Below are 8398 nucleotides of genomic sequence, written 5' to 3'. Positions count from 1 at the left end.
TCCTTCTCACTCATTATGGCAGCAAGTCAATTTAGAATATCAGGAAATTTTAAATATGAAGAAAGTATGACAAAATCTTTAATGACAGCATGGAAAATAGAATTATCTTCGATTACTAAACATAATATCCTAATTAAATTAGAGATATGATTGGCTGTAATGGTTGCAGTGTGCAATCCTTTATGTCCACTGTTGAATTATTTGTTATTTTTTATTTCAAGAGATCAAAAATCTCCTTTTCAATGGTGTTCTGGCCAAGACAGTTATCAGAATATTTGTATTAATAAAAACTAAATATATAGTGCATTCAGAAAGTATTCAGACCCCCTACTTTTTTCACAATTTTCTTATGTTGCAGCCTGATGACAGTAAAAAAAAAAAAAAAAAAAAAAAAGGCTTATTTCAATAAATACTCAGTACTCCATCACAGGGGCATAGCTAGGGATTTTGGGACCCCAGAGAGACTATTACACAGGGCCCCCCTTAACTGCCAAGCCAAGCAACAACTGTTGCTTAGGTTTTACAAATATCTATGCATTTTAATAGATTTCTGAACCATAATTTCTCCATTTATGAGCTAAATTTTTATTATGGTTTAACTGAATTTACTTCCATTATTCCACAGTGCTGGACTACACCATTTGGACATTTTTAAGGGAGGAGCAGAGGCCCCCAGTATTTCATTTTACTCTATTTTATACAAATTTCAGTCGGTGGACTGATTCATTTAGTTGCTTTTGATTCAGTATTGACACTAGTTACTAAGAAAAAAAAATCTTTTTATTGTAGGCTTGTCAAAGGCTCCTCCCTACTGTGGGCCCAGGTAATCAGTACCCTTTCCCCCCCCTGTGCTACACCCATGCTCCATCATGACTAAGTGAAAACAGAGTTTAAGAATTTTTTAAAGAAATGCATAAAAAAAAAAACCAACTGAAATATCACATTTACATAAGTATCCAGAGGCTTTGCAAAAACATGAAAACCCTGTTAGAGTTTGCAAAAAACTCCATGTGAAATGTGAGTTTGCTTTCATGTGTCATTCTGACATAAAGTCCAGATCAGTGAAGGGCTGCAGTGATGGTTGTCCCTCTGGAACCGTCCCGTCTCCACTCTGGATCCCTGGTGCTCATTCAGAGTTGCCATCGGGTTCTTGGTCACCTCTCTTACTAAGGCCCTCTCTCCGCCAATTGCTCAGTTCAGCTGGGCGACCAGCTCTTGGAAGGGTCCTGGTTGTGACAGACGCCTTCCATTTGAGAATTATGGAGGCAACTGTGCTCTCTGGAACCTTCTGTCACAATCCCAGCCTGACTTCACTGGCAGGTTGCACTCCTGCCTGCAGTCTCACTGATGAAGCACACCTAATGAAGATCTTCAATCAAGAAGTTACTTAGGCTGAGGGCTGGCAGCATGCTGCAGCCAGAACGTTTTTGTTCTTTTGGAGTTCACAGCCAGCTAATGTTTTGAGCATTATTAATTATTTAGCTTCTCAGTTTTCAGTTTGATTAGGTATCAAGAGAGTGATTTTTTTTTTTCTTCAGTAAAGTTTTTCAACTCAACTCCTGTGTTTGAGTCTGCTTCTGGGTCCTCTACTACTACGTGTCACCTTCAGTGCAGCAGAACATTTTTGTAGCCTTTCCAGAATCTGTGCCTGTCAACAATCTGGTATCTGAGCTCTGCAGGCAGTTCCTTTCACGTCATGGCTTGGTTTTTGTTCTGAAATGCATTGTTAGCTGTGAGGCCTTCTATAAAGATGTGTGTGCCTTTCCAAATCACGCACGATCAATTCAATTTACCTCAGGTGGACTCCAGTCAAAGAGAAACATCTCAGGAAAGATCCAGAAGAGGAACCTGAGCTACATTTCAAGTGTTTTTGCAAAGAGTCTAAATATTTGTCAATGTGATATTTCAGTTTTTTATTTCTAGTAAATTTAAAAAAAAAAAAAAAAAAACACTTATTAACAGTAGTTTTGACTGAAATCATCCCTTAATTAGACTGAAGTTTCAGGTCCTGCTGTGAAATGGCTTACATTCCTGTTCATTATTTAAAACCAAATGCTCAACCATCAAAGACACTCTGGCTGCCAGCAAACAGATTTTGAAGCCGTTTTTGGTAACAAAGCCAGGGAGCAACAGAAGAGACCTGAATCTGAAATATAGATACATGAATACCCAGCAGTGCTGACTCATCACCTCTTAGCAGAGCATCACGACTCAAACTCACTACATCTCAATATTTTAACATGTCTCTAAGGTCTGACTTATAAAAGTGAAATACGTGCTCTCTATTGGTGTAATTTCTGTTCCTCTGAGCTAAATAATGCCTTTATATTTATTGCATAACACTTTACCACACCATAATCCACAAATTTATCATTTGAACAAGTTTAAACTAAAGGGATCTACCCGTCTTTAATTAGCTTTATATATGACATGTTGGGACTGTTTTTGAGGATTGGACCTTGCTGTTGAGGTGAGGGATCCCAGCAGGAAAATTTCATTGTTTAAAACGTACCTCAAATCTGATGCACACCTATAATGACTATAAACTGAGGTTTCTTAATACCTACCTTTCCCTAATGATTAAACTGACCATGAGTATAAGCTCACATATTTCTGGCTCATTTCTGCTTCTATCTAATTTTGAAAATACCAACCAAAATAACAGAAAGATTCAGTGAAAATGGGGAATAAATTAATTTGGCTCTTTTCTTCACTACACATGCAAGTTTGGTTAAAAAGCTGTTATTGTCGCCCCACTGCATGTGTAAGTCATGGTCGCATCAGATTTCTCATTGTTGCATCACTTGTTCAATGATTCACAGACTCCACGGTGGTCTTCAGTCAAAGGGACTGCAGCCCCATCTGCTGAAAAACCTGTGTAACTACATTTAACTTAAATTATGTTCAGTGAAATAGCTGCTGACATACTATCCCTCAATTATATCTCAAAGGTTCAGAGATTAGAATATAAGTGCAGGCATTTTAAGTACAACGGAGGTGTTTTTAAAAATATTTTCCATATTTCATTCCTTGCCCTGAGTACTAAGTTTCAGATTGTTTCTCAAGGGCTTTCTGACTTGACTTCTAATAGAGTAAAAAGTAACGTGATACCTAGAGATTTACATCAAGCTCATTGTTTGTATGGGGACAAACTGCACCTCCTTTCACAGCCTCCTACTGATTAAAGAGGCCAGGTCACATTAGCTATTAACTGATGTGTTCCTGCAGTGTGTAATTGTCTTGTTTTACAGACAGCATACTAGTGAATCATCACTGCATTTCTTAGTGTAATTAGGCCCACCTTGTTTAAAATGGGTGCAGTCTTCTGGTAATTTCTTCTTCCTCAAAGGTTATCATCAGTGGTGTAATACAGGGTATACGCAGTTATATGGAGTATACCCACTTCTAAATCCACTGTCCAGGCACACAAGTGCATTGCTTTGTAATACATTACCCCCATCACTAAGGCATTGTTCACTCAAAATGCATAATCACGTGTATTTGTCTCAGTCTAGTCAGTGATGATGGTAAAATCCTTACCTCCTCTAGCATCAGAACTAGTGACAAATACTGTGCAAATACTTCAGGCCCATTCATAAGTGAACTAAATATGCAAGTTGATCTTACATGTCTGTGTATAACACAGGATGGTTTTCCTTTAGCCATTTAAGAAATAAAAGCGTTGAATTAAGAAGGTACCAACCTCTGTTGGCACCACTGGTTATAATGATCACTCTCTGAGTGAAACTACTTCACCATTTACTTGATATGCCCAAGACTTTTTTGAAAATAGTCATTTCAACGATGCACCTGAAAGGTTGTAAACAGAAAGTTAAAAATGAAACACTGTATACTCTTTCCATCAGCTGTTTATTCACAATAGCTGCACATAATTTGTCAGTTTTAATAATTCAGCTAAACAACATGCCAACAGAAGAAACTGTCTTTCTTTTTTAAAACAAGCAGATTGACAGTGAGCACTTTCATTGATGAAATTTATATCAAAGCAGATTTAAATTCTCCAACATAATACATCACAACTGGTGGGAAACAAAAATAAAAACTTGTATACCTGTGGAAATGTAGGACATTTTAACCATGCTATCCTGCTCAGGGTGGACAATCTGAGTAGTCAATGTAAAAATACACGTTAAAACACTATTTTATTTAATAAAACTGAGGATATGTCAGTCCTCAGGGAAGGCAATAGATTGTATAGTTATCTCCAAAACAGGGCAAAATCACTACCCTACAACTATACAATCTACTACCTCACACTGTGTGAGCGACTGGAGAAAATATTCACCCTTTCATATAAATGCTATGTCGATCAATGCACATGGTGATGAAAGGAAAATGGCCTTCAGAGAACATGGAGGCTGGTGTGTGAAGTGTTTTTTCACTTTGAGAAAGACAGTAGGTTGAATAGTTATCTCCCAGTGCGGGTGTGACCCTAAAACTATACAACCTACTACCTCATCTCACCGTGCAAACTGAGCCGTTGTATGCAGCAGTGGACTGGGTCAGACTTTAGGAGCAGAGATGAGGGGAACCACCACAGGTTTTCTGATCTTCAGACAAAGACCGACATCTTGAGCTGTAGAGATATTCACACAGAAGAGAGATGTTAGATTCTACATCAGTTATATTCCACTGTTTCCATGTTCTCAACAGTAATGAAACCATTTTTTGTGGAGTGTTTGAAAACGTCTTTTAAGTCGAATTCAGAAAGGGTAAACGACTGAACTGAGTCTGACTACAGCAGCACGTTCCTTTGCTACCAGATGGTACATCGTATGACTTATTGAATTAGACTGCTACTGGCTATTTGAACTTGTCACCACAGTTTCATATCAGAAGTAAATCATGGTTTTAAACCAGCACTGAAGCCGAAAACCTTAAATGATTTCCAGCTTCCGTATCATACAGTTTGTTGTGATAAAACCGCTTTAATCTGAGCTGACTGCTACATTCACAGTTTTATGGAAAGGCCACAGATGCTGACATCTATTATGTGGCAGCTGTTCATGCCCGGGATCAGAGAATAACAACTGAGACCAATAAATGCATTGCATTTGAGGATGCTGATTGATTGGCTGGCTGATGAGGATGCTGTAAAGGGAAAAACAGTGATCAATCCATGCAGGCTTTTACAGAAACTAAAGGGTAGAAAGGGACCAATCTGAGAAAATGTAATTGTCATTTTAGGTTCAGGACCACGGACAGCAACTAGTAGTGCTTTAGTCTTTAGAAGCTAAACAGGCGCCACACATCAAGACGAAGCTGCTTGTCACTAATTTCTCCACTTCTTTATAACCAAATGTAAATTCAAATGCAGCAGTACGGTGGTTTGAACCTACCTACCCTAGGCCTCATTTTACAATTAAAGTCAGTACTATCTTTCAAGGGCTGCTCGATTATGACAAAAATCCTCCATATAGGTAGAAATGAGAGTGCGAGTATTACAAACGATTACTCACTGATTCTACAACATCACCACTGCAAACAATTATTAAACTTAAAAACTCTTAATCCTTTGAAAATCAAGCAATAAATGAATTTAAATGAAGAAAAGAGCATATATGTGAAAATAATGACATAAAGTAAACAATGTGTAAGAAAAAAATACTTTCATGACCAAAATACTACTGCAAGCATTAAAACGTTCGCCACATGACAAGTTCTGTGGACAAAATGAGTGTAACAGCATGTGACACAGTATCGTTTTGTCACTATTATCTTGTTTTCATGATGGTGGGACTCCAAGATTGTACCTGAAATTAAAACTTGATTGATTAGCCAGCACTATTGCATTTTTGTTCGATACCAAAGCTGGGTTAACAACTGAGTTTTGATACAAAATACAATTTTAGATTCCCATGATCATCAAATTAACATTGAGATTAAACAGTTACTGTGATGCATGCTATGTTGCGCCAAATTTCTCGAAAGTTTTTTCAATGTGTGGTAAATGATCCACACCCTCTCTTCTTTTAAAGCAGAGGTTCACAAACTTTTCAGCCTGTGACCCCAAAATAACACAGCAAAGAGACCAGGGACCCCCAACCTTCCCTAAAGGTGGTTAAAACGCAAGATGATGCACAAAGCACCATATAAATGTACATTATAGATAGTTTCTGTGCATTGTACTTACCTATAAGCACTAATCTCTCTCAGTAACTGTTTTTATCCAAAAGTTAACTCATTTTGACATTTTTTTTTACTATAATGGATGGAATTTACCACTTTAAATTAGGGGTGCACCGATCGATTGGCCAAAACCGTAATTGGCGCCGATTTCCTTAATTTTCAGTGACTGGTGATCGGCCGATACTTAGATAAGATCGGTGGATAAGATCAGTTTCATATGTACTTCTACCTACTAAAATGTGGAAAATGAAAGACTAAAGGAACTGATATAATTTAGTAGTTTAGACAGCAATGCTGTAAACTTTTCATTTATATTTGAGAGAACCACCTCATGCAGTTAAAACAATAAGTTTGTATTGTTTCACGGGTACCGTTCGATGTTTTTCAATAAAATAAGATTGGAACATTAAAGGTGTATGCTGTCAGTCATACAACAAAAAAATCGCTATCGGCCAAAATCGGAATCGGCAGGTCAGGCTTTTTAAAGATCAGTGATCGGCCAGAAAATTGCAATCGGTGCACCCCTACTTTAAATCACATTAAATTTCTCTCTATTTTTCTGGAAAGCATCCCACAACCCTCCTTCAGTGTCTTGTGCCCCCCTCAGTGTCCCGGTCTCCACTTTGGGAACCACTGCTTTACAGCATAGTGTAAGCGCTGCCCCTCCCACCAACACAGCTCTCATTTTAATTCAAGTGAGGAGCAGAGGGAGCCATGGCACAGCCTCCAGATAGTTTGAAAATAGAGAGAGCTAAAGAAGATGACCTAAACGCTGCTACTGGCTAACAATGAAGCTAAAATGATCTAAGTCGTAAGTAAGCTGTTCCTCATGGTGGCTGCCATCTCAAGGGAACAGAACAAATTTACTGAAACATCTGAAAGCCATGCACAGATACACATGTCAAACCATTGAGTATTCTTGTTATAATAATTGTGATCTTAATGCCAATTAAAATAATAATGATGGGGGGGGGGGGGGTTAGCTCACTGGGTAGAGCAGGTCCCCTTATACAGAGGATGTAGTCCTCATTGAACTGGTCTGGAATGATTCATAGTTTCCCTGTTTGGTGCATATCATCCCTCTGCACTGTCTCTATCTCTCCATATTTCCTGTCCAATCTAAATAAAGGCCAAAAAAGCACAGAAAATAATCTTTAGAAATATAATAATAATTATTATGATTTTTTAAATAATCAAAGACGCCTGTTAGATACATAAGAGGCCCTGTACCTTTCAGGGATGTGATGGTACATCAAACAGGTAACCGTTCCAAATTTCATGTGGATTGTTTGAATTTTTACCTCACTGCTACATACAGATCGAGATAAGATTACTTATGATCTGTGTGGTTCCAATAAAGTGGTGACTGTAGAAGGGCTAGAAATATGGACTCTGCAAATGTATTCTAATAATGGCTGTCAAACAGCAGAAATTTTTAATTGTGACGAATCTCTGAACTTCTGTTAGCAGTGATTACATCCTTTTCACTGCATTTAAAGATGACACATGTTTTACATTTAAAACTGTTTATATACCATTTGGATTTTCCTAGCATCTTAAACTAAGGAGGACCTGCTTTTTATTTGGATATAGACGTTCATGTAGAATGATGATCATTACAAAACTTGACCATAGAAAAGGGAACTTGTTATGGATCAAACAGAAATAAGTGATAACTGACTATAAGCACCATCAAACAGCCAGATTCCAGACTGTGAAGCTCACTTGTAGTGGCACATTTGGAAACCAGTGTGATTTAAATAAGGTTTTTTTTTTTTTTTTTTTTTTTTTTTTGTTGTTTGGACCCTTCTGTTGTAGTGTAGAAACAGGCATGATGCAAAAATCCAATATGGTGTCCATGGAGGGGACTCTCCCTATGTATGAATAAAAAGCTTAACCTATTCTTTGCTGATACAATAAAACATTTTAACATATTCAGGGGATTAAACACTTACTTGGATAGGCCCATAATGTTTCTTTTACAAATGCTACTAGGCTAAATATTATACACGGCACCTTTAAGAGCTATTTTACATCACTGTGGCTGCAGGGAGATGCTGCAGTGGCTTTACTAAAGTGTGTTGAAAGGGACATTAAAGCATGCAATTAATCCCAAATTATAAAAAAAAAACCCCAATGCACTAATAATGGATCTTTACTAATCATGATTAATCTTGACAGCCCTAGTTTTAATACAGTATTGTTGACTCACTGTTTGGTATCAGCGGTCTGAATTTTTTCTGCAATT

The sequence above is a fragment of the Cheilinus undulatus genome, linkage group 3 (genome assembly GCF_018320785.1).
Source record: "Cheilinus undulatus linkage group 3, ASM1832078v1, whole genome shotgun sequence".
Classification (NCBI taxonomy): Eukaryota; Metazoa; Chordata; class Actinopteri; order Labriformes; family Labridae; genus Cheilinus; species Cheilinus undulatus.
This window is presented reverse-complemented; position numbering follows the sequence as displayed.